We start from the raw sequence: 15,973 nt of genomic DNA, 5'->3' as shown, positions 1-15,973 counted from the left end.
ATATGTATTAAGGGGTTCAGCCCTGCCTGGCTTCAGCCTGTACTTCCTCTTCCCAGACTTAGATTGGAATCAAGTTCCCTGACTCCTTCCAAGTACCTGTTTCTGTCCTAGGACAAACTTCCCTGGCTACTAACTTTACAGTTCATGGTCTCATTTCCATCAGAGCCACTCCTTTTTGAAGTTTGGTGCTTGATGCCATTTTCCTGCTGTGACCTTGACCTTGACCCTTGACTTTCTCCCCTTAGTCTGCTTCAGATAACACATTTCCCAGTTTGATCTGCCATCTTCCTGTTGAATCTTATGTCATTCAGCAATGCTCTGTCTCCTCATCTCTGAGTAAGAATTTGCTGTGAGTGACCAAAAGAGGTCTGACTACAGAATGTCATTAAGTCACTTTAAGTCACTTACAAATGTATTTGTTTTTTGAATAAGAATATATGCCTTCAGAATGAGTCATGTATGCACTTTGGATTTGCAATATTCTGCTAAAAATTTAATTTAATGTACATATGTACATCTTTATAATGTCAAAACAGTTACTACCAAACATTTAATAAACTTTTAAAAATCATATGCTCATTATTATCTCCTCTAGAGTAACATCTTATATTTCTAATTGGATAGTGCAGGTGTGCTAAGTCACTTCAGTCGTGTCTGACTCTTTGCGACCCTATGGGCTGCAGCCCACCAGCTCCTTTGTCCATGGGATTCTTCAGGCAAGAATAGTGGAGTGGGTTGTCATGCCCTCCTCCAGGGGATCTTCCTGACTCAGGGATCGTACCTGAGTCTCCTGAGGCTCCTGCATTGCAGGTGGATTTTTTACCACTGAGCCACCAGGGAAGCGTAGTCGATTCAGTCATGTCTCACTCTTTGAGACCCTATGGACTGTAACCCACCAGGCTCTTCTGTCCATGGGATTCTCCAGGAGTGGGTTGCCACTTTTCTTCTCCAGAGGACCTTCCCAACCTAGGGACTGAACCCGAGTCTCCTCATGGCAGGCATTATCCTCTTGTAGTTTGAGTAACTTCCCCCATTGCTGCAAAGCTATTACTTGGAGGGATAAGGCTGGACTCCAAGTTTTATGACTTCAAGTATTGTATTTATTCTCTTAAACCAGAATGCTTCCATCACTCACTGTCCCCTATGCCAAAAAAACTGATGTGGGTAAGCTGGTTAACTCCTAACATCTTAAAGTTTTGAGCCTCTAGGTCTAGATGTCAGATACTAGGTCTTGTTTCCTGGAAAGTAGTGGTGAAAATCGAATTGTTCCTGTTTTTGTTTTTTATGTAAATGGAATCATTCTATCTACGTATATTCTTCTGAGATTTCCTTATTTCCAATAATATCATGTTTTGAGATTATTTGTGTTGATGCCTATGACTAGTTTATTCATTTTTGTAAGTGCAAAGTATTCTACAGTGTGAAAATACCACAATATTGTCATCTATTTAACTGTAGGTGGACATTACAAAAAATGCCACTGAAAGCACTTCTGTATATGCCTTTTAGTACCTATGTGCGAGAGTTTCTCTTAGGTGTATTAACACTGATACTCTATAGGTCCACACTAATATTGGGTACAGGCTGATGTCCATTCTGATTGGTTAATGTCCATGACTCACTGGTTGTTAAATAGCTTGTTACCTCCAAATATGGGCTTTTCTGGTGGCTCAGTGGTAAAGAACCTGTCTGCTGATGGAGGAGATGCAGGTTTGATCCCTGTGTCAGGAAGATCCCCTGAAGGAAGGCATAGCAACCCACTCCAGTATTCTTGCCTGAGAAATCCCATGGACAGAGGAATGTGGCAGAATATAGTCTACGGGGTCACAGAGTCAGAAATGGCTTAGTGACTAAACAAAAACAACTACCTCCAAATATATCTAGAAGTAGAATTGTTGGCTCATAGAGGATGTGCATATTTAACTAGGTAACAACAAATTGTTTTCTAAGGTGATTGTAGCAATTTTTACTACCATTGTGAGTGTATGAGAATTCCATTGGTTCAACCTAATCATCTCATCATCAGTAAATACTTTAGTTTTGGTCATTCTGATAGAGGAGAAATGGTATGTCATTGTGATTTTAATTTGCATTGCCCCGGTTACTAATGTGGTTATCTTCTACTGGTCATTCTCTTTTCTATTTCTATGAAATGTCTGTGTATGTCTTTTGTCAGTTTTTCTATTATTTTTTTTTCTCATAGATTTATGTAAGGTTCTTGTATTTCTGGATGCTAATCCTTTGTTAGTTATATATATTGGGAATATCTTCTCCCACTTTGTGAATCATTTTATCAGTCACTTTATGGTATTTTTTGCTTTTGGCCAGATATTTTAAATTTTGAAATTGTCAAATTTATCAATTTTTTCTATTATAGTTTGAGCTTTTAATTTTTATTCATTTATTTTTATTGCAGCATAGTTGTTTTACATTACCGTGTCAGTTTCTGCTGTATAGGAAAGTGAATCAGGCACACACATACATCCACCCCCCTGTTTTTTGTATTTCTTTCCTATTATTTAGGTCATCACAGAGCACCGACTAGAGTTTCCTGTGCTATATAGTAGGTTCTCGTTAGTTTTCTATTTTAACATAGTCTTGTGTATATGTTAATCCCAATCTCCCAATGCACTCCCTTTCCCCCCTTGGTATCCATATGCTTGTTTTCTATGACTGTGTCTCTATTTCTGCTTTGAAAATAAGATCATCTATACCATTTTTCTAGATTCCATATATATGTGTTAATATATGATATTTGTTTTTCTGACTTACTTCACAGTCAGTATGACAGTCTCTAGGTCCATCCATGTCTCTGCAAATGACACAACTTCATTCCTTTTATGGCTGAGTAATACTCCATTGTATGTATGTACCACATCTTCTTTAGCCATTCCTCTGTTGATGGACATTTAAATTGCTTCCATGTCCTGGCTATTGTAAATAGTGCTTCAGTAAACATTGGTGTGCATGTGTCTTTTTGAATTACGATTTTCTCTGGGTATATGCCCAGGAGTGGGATTGCTGGGTCATGTGGTAGTTCTATTTTTTGTTTTTTAAGGAACTTCCATATTGTTCTCCATAGAGGCTGTATCAATTTACATTCCCACCAACAGTGTACCAGATTTACCTTTCTCCACAGCCTTTCCTGCATTTATTATTTGTAGATTTTTTTGATGATGGCTATTCTGACTGGTGTGAGGTGATACTTCATTGTAGTTTTGATCAGTATCTATCTAATAATTAATGATGTTGAGCATCTTTTCATGTGCCTCTTGGCCATCTGTATATTTTCTTATTTGGAGAAATGTCTATTTAGGTCTTCTGCCCATTTTTTAATTGGGTTGTTTGTTTTTTGATACTGGCCCAAATGAGCTGTTTGTATATTTTGGAGATTAATCCTTTGTTAGTTGCTTTGTTTGCAAATATTTTCTCCCGTTGTGAGGATTGTCTTTTTGTCTTGTTTATGGTTTCCTTTGCTGTGCAAAAGCTTTTAAGTAGGTCCCGTTTGTTTATTTTGTTTTTATTTTCTTTATCTAGGAGGTGGGTCAAAAATCATCTTGCTGTGATTTATGTCAAAGAATGTTCTGCCCATGTTTTCCTCTAAGATTTTTATAGTTTCTGGCCTTACATTATTTAATCCATTTTTAGTTTATTTTTGTGTATGGTGTTATGGAGTGTTCTAATTTCATTCTTTTATATGCAGGGGTCCAGTTTTCCCAGCACCACTTTTTGAAGAGACTGTCTTTTCTCCATTGTATATTCTTGCCTCCTTTGTCAAAGATAAGGTGCCCATAGGTGTGTGGGTTGATCTCTGGGCTTTTTATCTTGTTCTGTTGGTCTATATTTCTGTGTCAGTACCATATTGTCTTGATTACTGTAGCTTTGTAGTATAGTCTGAAGTCAGGGTGCCTGATTCCTCCAGTTCTGGTTTTCTTTCTCAAGATTGTTTTGGCTCTTTGGGTCTTTTGTGTTTCCACACAAATTGTAAACATTTTTGTTATAATTCTCTGGGAAATGCCATTGGTAAATTGATAGGGATTGCACTGAATATCTAGATTGCTTTGGGTAGAATAATCATTTTCACAATATTGATTCTTCCAATCCCAAAACATGGTATATATCTCTCCATCTATATATGTCATCTTTTATTTCTTTCATCAGTGTCTTGTAGTTTTCTTCATATAGGTCTTTTGTCTCTTTAGGTAGGTTTATTCCTAGATAATTTTTCTTTTTGTTGCAATGGTAAATTGGATTGTTTCATTAATTTCTCTTCCCATCTTTCATTGTTAATATATAGGAATGCAAGAGGTTTCTGTGTATTAATTTTGTATCCTGTGACTTTACTAAATTCATTCATTTGCTCTAGTAGTTTTCTGGTGGCATCTTTAGGATTTTCTATGTATAGTGTCATCTGCAAACAGTGACAATCTTACTTTTTCTTTTCCAATCTGAGTTCCTTTTATTTCTTTTTCTTCTCTGATTACTATTTCTAGGACTTCCAAAACTATGTTGAATAGTAGCAGTGAGAGTAGACACCCTTGATTTGTTTCTGATCTTAAAGGAAATGCTTTCAGTTTTCATCATTGAGAATGATGTTTGCTGTGGGTTTGTCATATATGGCCTTTATTATGTAGAGATAGGTTTCCTCTATGCACACTTTCTGTAGTTTTTTTTTAATCATAAATGGATATTGAATTTTGTCAAAACCTTTTTTTTAAATCTATTGAGATGATCATGTGGTTTTTATTCTTCAGTTTGTTAATATGGTGTATCACATTGATTGATTTGCCCCATCACATGATCCAAATAAGCACTCTTTCCCCAATGCCTTGCTAAATTTGTTCCTACACCATTTATCACCATCTGATAAACTGGGCATTTAAATAATGTATTTTTTGTCTCTCTCCCTCCACTAGAAGATAGAATTTCATAAGAACTGGGAATTGTGTCTGTTTTTATTTACTGTTATATCCCTGGTACCTAGAACAATGACTGATATGCCATAGAATTTCCATAAGTATTTATGAATGACTACCAATGCTGATAAACAAAAGAGTGTACCACCAGTGGACAAGAAATTATGAAGGATTCCTGAAAGGTAGGAAGTGAATAAGATTGGACAGACAAGGAAAAAATAAACCACATCCCAGAATGTGACTTCCCAGGCACTAGTGGTAAAGAACCCACCTGCCAATGCAGGAGACATAGGAGACACATGTTCAATCCCTGGGTTGGGAAGATCCCCTGGAGAAGGAAATGGCAACCCACTCCAGTAGTCTTGCCTGAAGAAATCCATGGACAGAAGAGTCTGGTGGGCTATAGTCCATGGGGTTGCAAAGAGTTGAACACAACTGAAGTGACTTAGCACAGCACAGCATAGCACTGATGGAAAAACAAACCCACAGCAACTCCAAATACAGAGCCAATAAATGTGGGGTAGAGAATGGGAGTAGAAGGGATCCTGGGTCAACTGCCGGTGAAATTATAGAACTGCATTAGAATCATAGGACTAATTTCCCTTTTTCCTCAACTCCTTCCCAGAACACCCCTCCACTCTTACTAAGCTGAAGGCTGCCACACATTGAACTGTGGAGGGGGAAACAGTAATGAGACTGCAATTTTGAGACGTGAACTAGCTACCTAGGAACTGCTCTTAGTGTGGGTATTGGATTCTGAGACATAAGTAGAACGGAACTTGTGTTAGTTTTGGACTTCATGACAGTTCCAGGAGGGTAAGATGGAAGGAAAGAGTTCTGTTCAGGAGATAAATACATCCTTTCATATGTTGGCAATTGCAGCAAGAATGGTCTACTTAAGTTTAACACTTTTAAAGAAGTGTCCAAAGTCATGCTTCATGCCCTATCAATTTACATAGATATGAGCTCACAGAAGGTATCTCTCATTCACTAAAGCAGCCTTGTTGGGAAAACTTACCTATACAACCACACAGAAAAACCTTATCAACTATCTATATTTGGAACCTAGGTCCTTCATTCATAAAAATGAAGCAACACCTATGTGCCACTAGAAAGAGAAAGACCACTATAAACAGAGAGAACAACTGATCCCAGAGGAAGTAAGAATAATGCAGTAGGAATTGCTATAGATAATGCAATAGAAAACACTGAAACAAGTCAACAATACACTAAATTATATCAATGAAAGTAAAATCTGATTTTGGAAAGAACAAGGAAAAAACAACTTTGGAAAGTGTCATTATGAGAAAAAAGAACAAACAAACAATGATAAGAATGAGAAAGTGAATAGAGGATACATAAAACTTTATAAGAGGAATTCTGTGAACAATTTTATACCCTACATTTAAACACTAGAAAATGGATGGTTATCAACATTAACTCAAGAAGTACTAGAAAACTTGAATAAAAAATAGCAATATAAGAATCTGAAAAGATATTCAAAAATTTTACCCTCACAATGAACTTGACTCGGATGATTTTACACTTGAGTTCTATCAAACCTTCAATAGACATATAATTACAGTGCTATGCAAATTGTGCCAGTCATATAACAAAAACGAAAAGCTTTTAAATTCATGCTATGAAAATACTGCCTGCACTCCCCACAAGCACACTTCCTGTTTCTCCTTTTCTCTGTCTTCCCTATACATAATTGAGTCCAATATTCGGTGTTCACTTTATTATGACATGGGGGATACTGATGTCCATGGATTTTTCTTTTCTTTTTTTCCCTTCTCCCTGCATTTTGTCTGTTTCCTTCAGGTTTTTCCTCTCTGTTTTCCTCTCTGCTCGGTCTCTCTTTCATGTTAATTTCCTCAGCTATTTATGGTCTTTGGATGTCCATTCATACTTAAAAGTGAGGCACTAAGATTATTAGCAACGTAAATGTGGGCGGCGCTCTGTGGCTGCCAGTGGTGTGCCTGGACTGTTTTGTTGGGGGAACCCCTGATTGTGTCTTTAGACCAAATATCTTTAGATATTTCCTATTGAGTTAGATGTATTCTGTAAAGAGAAATCCTCCTATCTCCTGCCTAGAGTGTACAAACTGGCTGCTAGTGTTCTGGGAACCCAGGTGATGGAGATGGCTATAGGTCTCAATGTTCAATGCTCAGAGACTTTTACTTAATCTCAGCATCCCCACCCTCATCTGTGCCTAGTGTTCTCCAATCCAGACGTCATCAGTTTTACCCTCTCCACAGAGTATACCTTGGTTTTCTGATGAGTTTGAGGAATGGTACTCAGTCACACAGCCCTGGAACCCAGAGCATGAAGGGGCAGATCTAGGGGCTAGGGGCTTCCTAAACAGACTTTCCAGCACTTCTCATTGTTTTTAACTTCTCCTCTGCCCCTTTTATGGGAAGTACCTGTTACAGTCAACTGTTTGGATTTAGGGATACTCTTTAGTACAATTCAGTTTGTTTCCTGGCTTCCCCTACAATCTGCTTAAGATTCAGGTTTCTTGTGTTTGCTTAGTCAGTTACCACCTTTTTTTTTTTTTTTTGCTTTCTGACTTCTAAAATGTTGATTCTGTTGTGTCCCTCCCTTCTGCATATGTATTTTCAACTCCTGTCATTTTCATGTTGTTTTATGAGATAAACAGTGAATGGAGGCATGTCATATCTTCAGTCCACCATTTTTCTCAAGCCCACAGTCTTAACCACTATGTAACAGTGTCTTGCAAGCCAAGCTGAAAAGTTACTTGAGAGCACTGGAAAGTCATGATGAAATTGCTGTTTTAGGAAAATTGTTTCAGCAACTATGTACAGGATGGATGGAAAGGGGGAGATGAGAGAAGCAGGTTATCATTCCATGCCTCCTTGTCTCTAGTATCCTTCTTGATCCATCTTAGTTTTCTAAACCCACTGGACCTTCAAGGCTTGCCACATAATAGGTAGTTTTCATAAAAATACTCCTGACTTCTTAGGCCTCTGGGAATTATTCCCTCCCCAGAATTCCTTTTGCCTTCTACTTGTGTTTTGTTTGGTTGTTAATATATGATAAAATCTTTGCTCTGTCAAGTATCATTTAGAGTATATGTCCTATCTTTTATATGAGATTATGAGACCCTGTTTTATGACTTTGGGGAACAAGTCATTGAATACCTCCTAAATGAAGAGGGCTGTCCAAAAAAGAATTGTTAATAAGTATGAGGAGGATGTAAGGTCAATAATAAGCCATGTAATAATGGTAGGGTATTATTTTTGAGGTATTAAGCTGTGTTTTTCTCCCCTCTGGGTATTTACTTCTTTCTCATTTCTTTTTTCAAGCATGCAGCTGTCTCTCTGCTCATTAGTGAGGAATATAATCAAGGGAAGGATATTACAGGACAGAAAGCAAAAAAAGTATGAAAGTCCTCTCTCAGTTTGTGCTTCAAAAGCCTAAGACCTTTTTGGGGGGCAAAGGACAGGAGAAGGAAAGGAATGTGACTTTCTCTCACTGGACTAGAAAGAGATTCTTCCAGGTTGGAGGGAAAAAAGAAGGAATTTGATTAGGGCAAAAATGTTGGTGGGCTCTGGAGAGAGGGACCCTGTACCCTCTTTATTATTTTTAGGCACAACTCCCAAGAGGCAACAAGGGAATGACTGTGAGAGGTGTCTGCACAGATGGCTCCATACACAGTCTCAGTGAGTTTCTTGTCTTCCCAGTACAGAAGCTGCAGAAAGGCTTGAGATCTTAAAGAAACAAAAGACTCTGTCAAAGAATGTATGCTTGCCCCAGGCCAGATGACACACCCCTCTTTTGCCTTGGCATTTTAGAAGGTCTTTGGAATGTAGACACAACCCTGGGGAAATAGGGAGACCTTGAACTGACTAAGATTATGTTTTTGCCATCCAGTGAAATGGAGCTCAAAATAGACATTAATTTGCATTGTAGACTAAGAAAGTAATGTTTTTACATATTTGACATTTTGGACTGAGATTCATACCTGGCACATAACATGAAGAAGGTCAATTGTCAATTAATATGAACAGTCTACTTTGTACAGGTGAGAGAGAACTGAGCACATCTTTCTTATGAGGAGAAAAACCTGAGGGACAGGTGTGTACATATAAATCTTTTAAGAAAAGGTAGAATAATACTTTTCATTAGGTGCTTTAAGTGATCATATGCAAATTCAATTGCTTTTGAACCATAGAACAAATAACTCACTTGAGTTAATTGGGAACAGATTTCTTTGAATTAATGAAGCATGAGAATTTTAGAAAATTTTCCAATACCTTCAGTAACTTAGGGTTGGTTGTAAAGGCCATCAATTGCAAAGAGTGTGACCATGAATAGATTATTTCCTCAGCCCTGGAGTTGACATGATCCTTTTAATACATGGTCATTGTGAGGATTAAATGATTAAATGAGGGAACACTAATAGAAGTGGAAACAGTGGCTGACTTTATTTTTCTGGACTCTAAAATCACTGCAGATAGTGATTGCAGCCATGAAATTAAAAGACACTTATTCCTTGGAAGGAAAGTTATGACCAACCTAGACAGCATATTAAAAAGCAGAGACATTACTTTGCCAACAAAGGTCTGTCTAGTCAAGGCTATGGTTTTTCCAGTGGTCATGTATGGATGTGAGAGTTGGACTATAAAGAAAGCTGAGCATTGAAGAATTGATGCTTTTGAACTGTGGTGTTGGAGAAGACTTTTGAGGGTCCCTTGGACTGCAAGGAGATCCAACCAGTCCATGCTAAAGGAGATCAGTCCTGGGTGTTCATTGGAAGGACTGATGTTGAAGCTGAAACTCCAATACTTTGGCCATCTGATGCGAAGAGCTGACTCATTTGAAAAGACCCTGATGCTGGGAAAGATTGAGGGCAGGAAAAGGGGACGACAGAGGATGAGATGGCTGGATGGCATCACCGACTCGATGGATGTGAGTTTAAATGAACTCCGGGAGTTAGTGATGGACAGGGAGGCCTGGCGTGCTGCGGTTCACGGGGTCTCAAAGAGTCAGACACGACTGAGTGACTAAACTGAACTGAACTGAATAGAAGTACCCAGTAAAAAGCAATCACTCAATAAACTATAGTTCCTCTCTCACTCTTTTGTGAATGTGAAATTGATGGAAGTGCACTGGTTTCTCTGAAAATCTAAACTAAACTTCAAAGCACAATAATAACATAAGTTGTCTGAATAAGGGCTCTACACTACAAATGGGAAATTGGAAACTATGGTTATGTCTTTTGAGTTCTGAGCCCATCAGTTAGCTTGCTGGTATTTTTCTGATATTTCTGATATTTTTCAACCCATTATGGCAAAGTTTGTGAAACATGTTTTTAGAAAGACTATTAGGCTTCCAAAAAGTATGGGGCTACTGGAAAGGTTGAAGCTCCAATTTCTTAATGTATGGGTGATTCATTCAAGACAATGATGTAATACTAGCTACTATTTATTGAATGTCTACTACTACATGCCTGGTGCTGCAAGAGCTCCTTTATATATGTAATTGGAGGAGTGTATTTGGTCAGGAGGACCCTAAATCCTTACTTACATCCTTTCATCTTGGAGAAAACAGCTTGGTGACACATAGCAATGTGATATCTATGAACAGGAAAAAGCTTGTGCAATTTGTTTGTGGAGCCATTTTTGGTGGATAACAGCTCTGCAATTGCTGTTTTTTTTTTTTTTTTTTTTCCCCTAGTCCTGGGTCTCAAACTGCCTTTCCCTGTTGAGATTGATGAAATTTAAGTTAGGGAAATTTTCTTTTTACTTAGATTAGATCTAGATTATATACTATATATAATACATGAAGTGAAGTGTAGTGGAAGTCACTCAGTCGTGTCCGACTCTTTGAGACCCCATGGATTGCAGTCCACCAGGCTCCTCTCTCCATAGGATTTCCCAGGCAAGAATACTGGAGTGGATTGCCATTCCCTTCTCCCGAGGATCTTCAAGACCCAGGGATTGAACCTGGGTCTCCTGAGTTGCAAGTGGTTTCTTTACCACTGAGCCACCTCAGAAGCTTCATATAATGCACAAATATATGTATATATAATATATGTGCATAATTTTCTACATGGGGGATATAACTGATAAACAACATCCCAGAATCAGCTGAAATTTGGTAGGAGAGTCCTATACAGTGGCTGTCCTGTATTACCCCAAGAGCAAAGTCTGACAGTGTCTGTTTCCTGACAGCCTTTCCTCTTATTTGCTCTTGAACTCTTTCTAGTCCAGATTTTGCATGAAAGAATAGCATTTAAGAAGGCTCGAATACATTTGAATCAGTTCTAATGAGGTGGATGAAACTGGAACCTATTATACAGAGTGAAGTAAGCCAGAAAGAAAAACACCAATACAGTATACTAACGCATATATATGGAATTTAGAAAGATGGTAACAATAACCCTGTGTACAAGACAGCAAAAGAGACACTGATGTATAGATCAGTCTTATGGACTCTGTGGGAGAGGGAGAGGGTGGGGAGATTTGGGAGAATGGCATTGAAACATGTATAATATCATGTAAGAAACGAGTCGCCAGTCCAGGTTCAATGCAAGATACTAGATGCTTGGGGCTGGTGCACTGGGACGACCCAGAGGGAAGGTATGGGGAGGGAGGAGGGAGGAGGGTTCAGGATGGGGAGCACGGGTATACCTGTGGCGGATTCATTTCGATGTTTGGCAAAACTAATACAAAATTGTAAAGTTTAAAAATAAAATAAAAAACCTGTACTGTAGGAAACATGACAAAATGAAAAAAAAAATAAAGTTATTATAATGGCTATTAAAAAAAAAAAAAGAAGGCTCAGAGGCAAGAGTAGCATAGTACATTGAAGCCTGTGAAATAATTCATGGCATTTGAAACATAGTATGGGGTGGGGCCAGAGTTGGGGGGACAAGGAGGAAGATATAAATACACATGTAGTGGTACTTTCCTGGTGATCCAGTGGTTAAGACTCTGTGTTTCCACTGCAGGGAGCATGGGTTCAATACCTGGTCAGGGATGTAAAATCATGTATGCTGTATGAAGCAAGCAAAAAGAAAAGGAAAACCACAGATATAAAGATGGGGTTAAATGCAAGAAATTAGATAGAAGATATGTATGTGTGTATATGTATACACAAATATATATATATATATATATATATATATATATATATATATGTATACTTTCCAGGTGGCACTATTGGTAAAGAACCCGCCTGCCAATGCAGGAGACATAAGAGACATGGGTTCAATCTTTTGGTAGGGAATATGCCCTGAAGGAGGGCATGGCAACTTACTCCAGTGTTCTTGTCTGGAGAACCCCATGGACAGAGGAGCCTGGTGGACTACAATCCATGGGGTTGTAAAGAGATGGACACGACTGAGCAACTTAGAACACACACATGCACACACACGTATAGACCAACTTCAAATAATTCACTATAACTTGATCATAGTATGTGGGGCTGTTTTTCAGGAGGAAGGGAGTGGCGTCAATTTGGTGTTTGATTGCCCTCTGGGTGGACAGAATAACCCCTCATTCTGCTCTTTCCATTGGCAGGAAGATCTTGAAAGGGGAGCTGGTTTAGAGGACAACAGCTACTCAGGCTGTTGTGCTGAGGGGCCAGGAGGATGGACCTGTAGAATCGAGCAAAAAGGCTGAGATCTGAGAATATCCACAGTGGGAACTCTGAAGTTTTGAGGATGCTTTTCTCCTGGGCCATGGGAACAGATATAGGAAGAGGACAGTTCTAAATCATTTTCCTTCTGTGTTGTAGTCCCCTTACTCTCAACTCCTCAGTAGAGACTCACTGTGCCACCACCTTTAGCGGTGGAGGTGTGAGGAGGGAAGGGAGAGAGCTGCACAAGGAAGTGTGAACTGACCCATATTTGCCCTGAGACTGATGTCCATGTGCCGGGAGCAGTGTACTTTTTAATGGACGACTGTGCTCAAGTCTGTCTGGAGGTGACCAGCATCTAAGAAAGAGGTGGCTCATGGCCGAGCTGAGAATATCAAGGAGGAGCAGCTGCAAGGTGGGAGACTTGGGAGCTGCTGTGAGATATCCCTTTCTCAGTATGTCTTAGAAGAAGGCCCTTCTTGCAGAGGAGAAGACTGACATGGGATTTGAACAAACTGTCTTTAAATAAATTATCCCAGCAAACTTGGGCAATACATATTATTCTCCCCATTTTATGTATTACAAAATAATAATAATTTCCTTATCACCCACTGTAAATAATGATAATCATCAGTTCAGTTCAGTTCAGTCGCTCAGTAGTGTCCGACTCTTTGCGACCCCATGAATTGCACCACGTCAGGCCTCCCTGTCCATCACCACCTCCTGGAGTTTACTCAGACTCACATCCATCGAGTCGGTGATGCCATCCAGCCATCTCATCCTCTGTCGTTGCTTTCTCCTCCTGCCCCCAATCCCTCCCAGCATCAGAGTCTTTTCCAGTGAGTCAACTCTTCACATCAGGTGGCCAAAGTATTGGAGTTTCAGCTTCAGCATCAGTCCTTCCAATGAACACCCAAGGACTCATCTCCTTTAGGATGGACTGGTTGGATCTCCTTGCAGTCCAAGAGACTCTCAAGAGTCTTCTACAACACTACAGTTCAAAAGCATCAATTCTTCGGTGCTCAGCTTTCTTTACAGTCCAACTCTCACATCCATACATGACCACTGGAAAAACCATAGCCTTGACTAGACGGAACTTTGTTGGCAAAGTAATGTCTCTGCTTTTTAATATGCTGTCTAGGTTGGTCATAACTTTCCTTCCAAGGAGTAAGCATCTTTTAATTTCATGGCTGCAATTACCATCTGCAGTGATTTTGGAGACCAGGAAAATAAAGTCTGACACTGTGTCCACTGTTTCCCCGTCTATTTGCCATGAAGTGATGGGACTGGATGCCATGATCTTAGTTTTCTGAATGTTGGGCTTTAAGCCAACTTTTTCACTCTCTTCTTTCACTGTCATCAAGAGGCTCTTTAGTTCTTCTTCACTTTCTGCCATAAGGGTGGTGTCATCTGCATATCTGAAGTTATTGATATTTCTCCCGGCAGTCTTGATTCCAGCTTGTGCTTCCTCCAGCCCAGCATTTCTCATCATGTACTCTGCATATAAGTTAAATAAGCAAGGTGACAATATACAGCCTTGATGTACTCCTTTTCCTATTTGGAACCAGTCTGTTGTTCCATGTCCAGTTCTAACTGTTGCTTCCTGACCTGCATACAGGTTTCTCAAGAGGCAGGTCAGGTGGTCTGGTATGCCCATCTCTTTCAGAATTTTCCACAGTTTATTGTGATCCACACAGTCAAAGGCTTTGGCATAGTCAATAAAGCAGAAACAGATGTTTTTCTGGAACTCTCTTGCTTTTTAGATGATCCAGCGGATGTTGGCAATTTGATCTCTGGTTCCTCTGCCTTTTCTAAAACCAGCTTGAATATCTGGAAGTTCACAGTTCATGTATTGCTGAAGCCTGGCTTGGAGAATTTTGAGCACTACTTACTAGCGTGTGAGATGAGTGCAATTGTGCGGTAGTTTGAGCATTCTTTGGCATTGCTTTTCTTTGGGATTGGAATGAAAACTGACCTTTTCCAGTCCTGTGGCCACTGCTGAGTTTTCCAAATTTGCTGGCATATTGAGTGCAGCCCTTTCACAGCATCATCTTTCAGGATTTGAAATAGCTCAACTTGGATTCCATCACCTCCACTAGCTTTGTTCGTAGTGATGCTTTCTAAGGCCCACTTGACTTCACATTCCAGGATGTCTGGTTCTAGGTGAGTGATCACACCATCGTGATTATCTGGGTCATGAAGACCCAGTTTTGTACAGTTCTTCTGTGTATTCTTGCCACCTCTTCTTAATATGTTCTGCTTCTGTTAGGTCCATACCATCTCTGTCCTTTATTGAGCCCATCTTTGCATGAAATATTCCCTTGGTATGTCTAGTTTTCTTGAAGAGATCTCTAGTGTTTCCCATTCTGTTGTTTTCCTCTGTTTCTTTGCACAGATCGCTAAGGAATGCTTTCTTATCTCTCCTTGCTATTCTTTGGAACTCTGTATTCAGATGCTCCATCTTTCCTTTTCTCCTTTGCTTTTCGCTTCTCTTTTATTCATAGCTATTTGTAAGGCCTCCTCAGACAACCGTTTTGCCTTTTTGCATTTCTTTTTCTTGTGGATGGTCTTGATCCCTGCCTCCTGTACAGTGTCATGAACTTCTGTCCATAGTTCTTCAGGCACTCTGTCTATCAGATCTAATCACTTGAATCTATTTCTCACTTCCACTGTATAATCGTAAGGGACTTGATTTAGGTCATACCTGAATGGTCTAGTGGTTTTCCCTACTTTTTTCAATTTCAGCCTGAATTTGGCAGTATGGAGTTCATGGTCTTTGCCACAGTCAAGTGCCCGGTCTTGTTTTTGCTGACCATGTAGAGCTTCTCCATCTTTGGCTGCAAAGAATATAATCAGTCTGATTTTGGCATTGACCATCTGGTGATGTCCATGTGTAGAGACTTCTCTTGTGTTGTTGGAAGAAGGTATTTGCTATGACCAGTGCTTTCTCTTGACAAAACTCTATTAGCCTTTGCCCTGCTTCATTGTGTACTCAAAGGCCAAATTTGCCTGTTACTCCAGGTATTTCTTGACTTCCTAAATATCATGAAGTAAATTTCTTGAGGATAATGGTGAGTCTGCTTAGCTCAATTTGATGAATTCTTATCTTAGTATCATTTGAAATGTGCACTTATTAAGCAAAAATGCATTTGATGATGATTTAACACCGTCTACTGGTCTTTGATCTGAACATATCAATCTTTAAAGTCTATGGTGATTTATAAGCAGTATGACTATAGCCCATATTCTCTTGATCTCAACCCAGTTGGTATGAGTCTCAGATGGTAACTTATCAACATCTTTCATCATATTGAAACCTGAGAATGTGGTGGGGGTGGGTGCACAGAGTCCAGCGTAAATAACCGCAGTGGAAGACCACAGAGTACGTGCACTTTCATGATGGCAGTGACAACATGCTCCCTCTAAGGAGACAGGAGTTCCATCTGGTG

This window comes from Bos indicus, chromosome X (assembly GCF_029378745.1).
Source record: "Bos indicus isolate NIAB-ARS_2022 breed Sahiwal x Tharparkar chromosome X, NIAB-ARS_B.indTharparkar_mat_pri_1.0, whole genome shotgun sequence".
Lineage (NCBI taxonomy): Eukaryota > Metazoa > Chordata > Mammalia > Artiodactyla > Bovidae > Bos > Bos indicus.
This window is presented reverse-complemented; position numbering follows the sequence as displayed.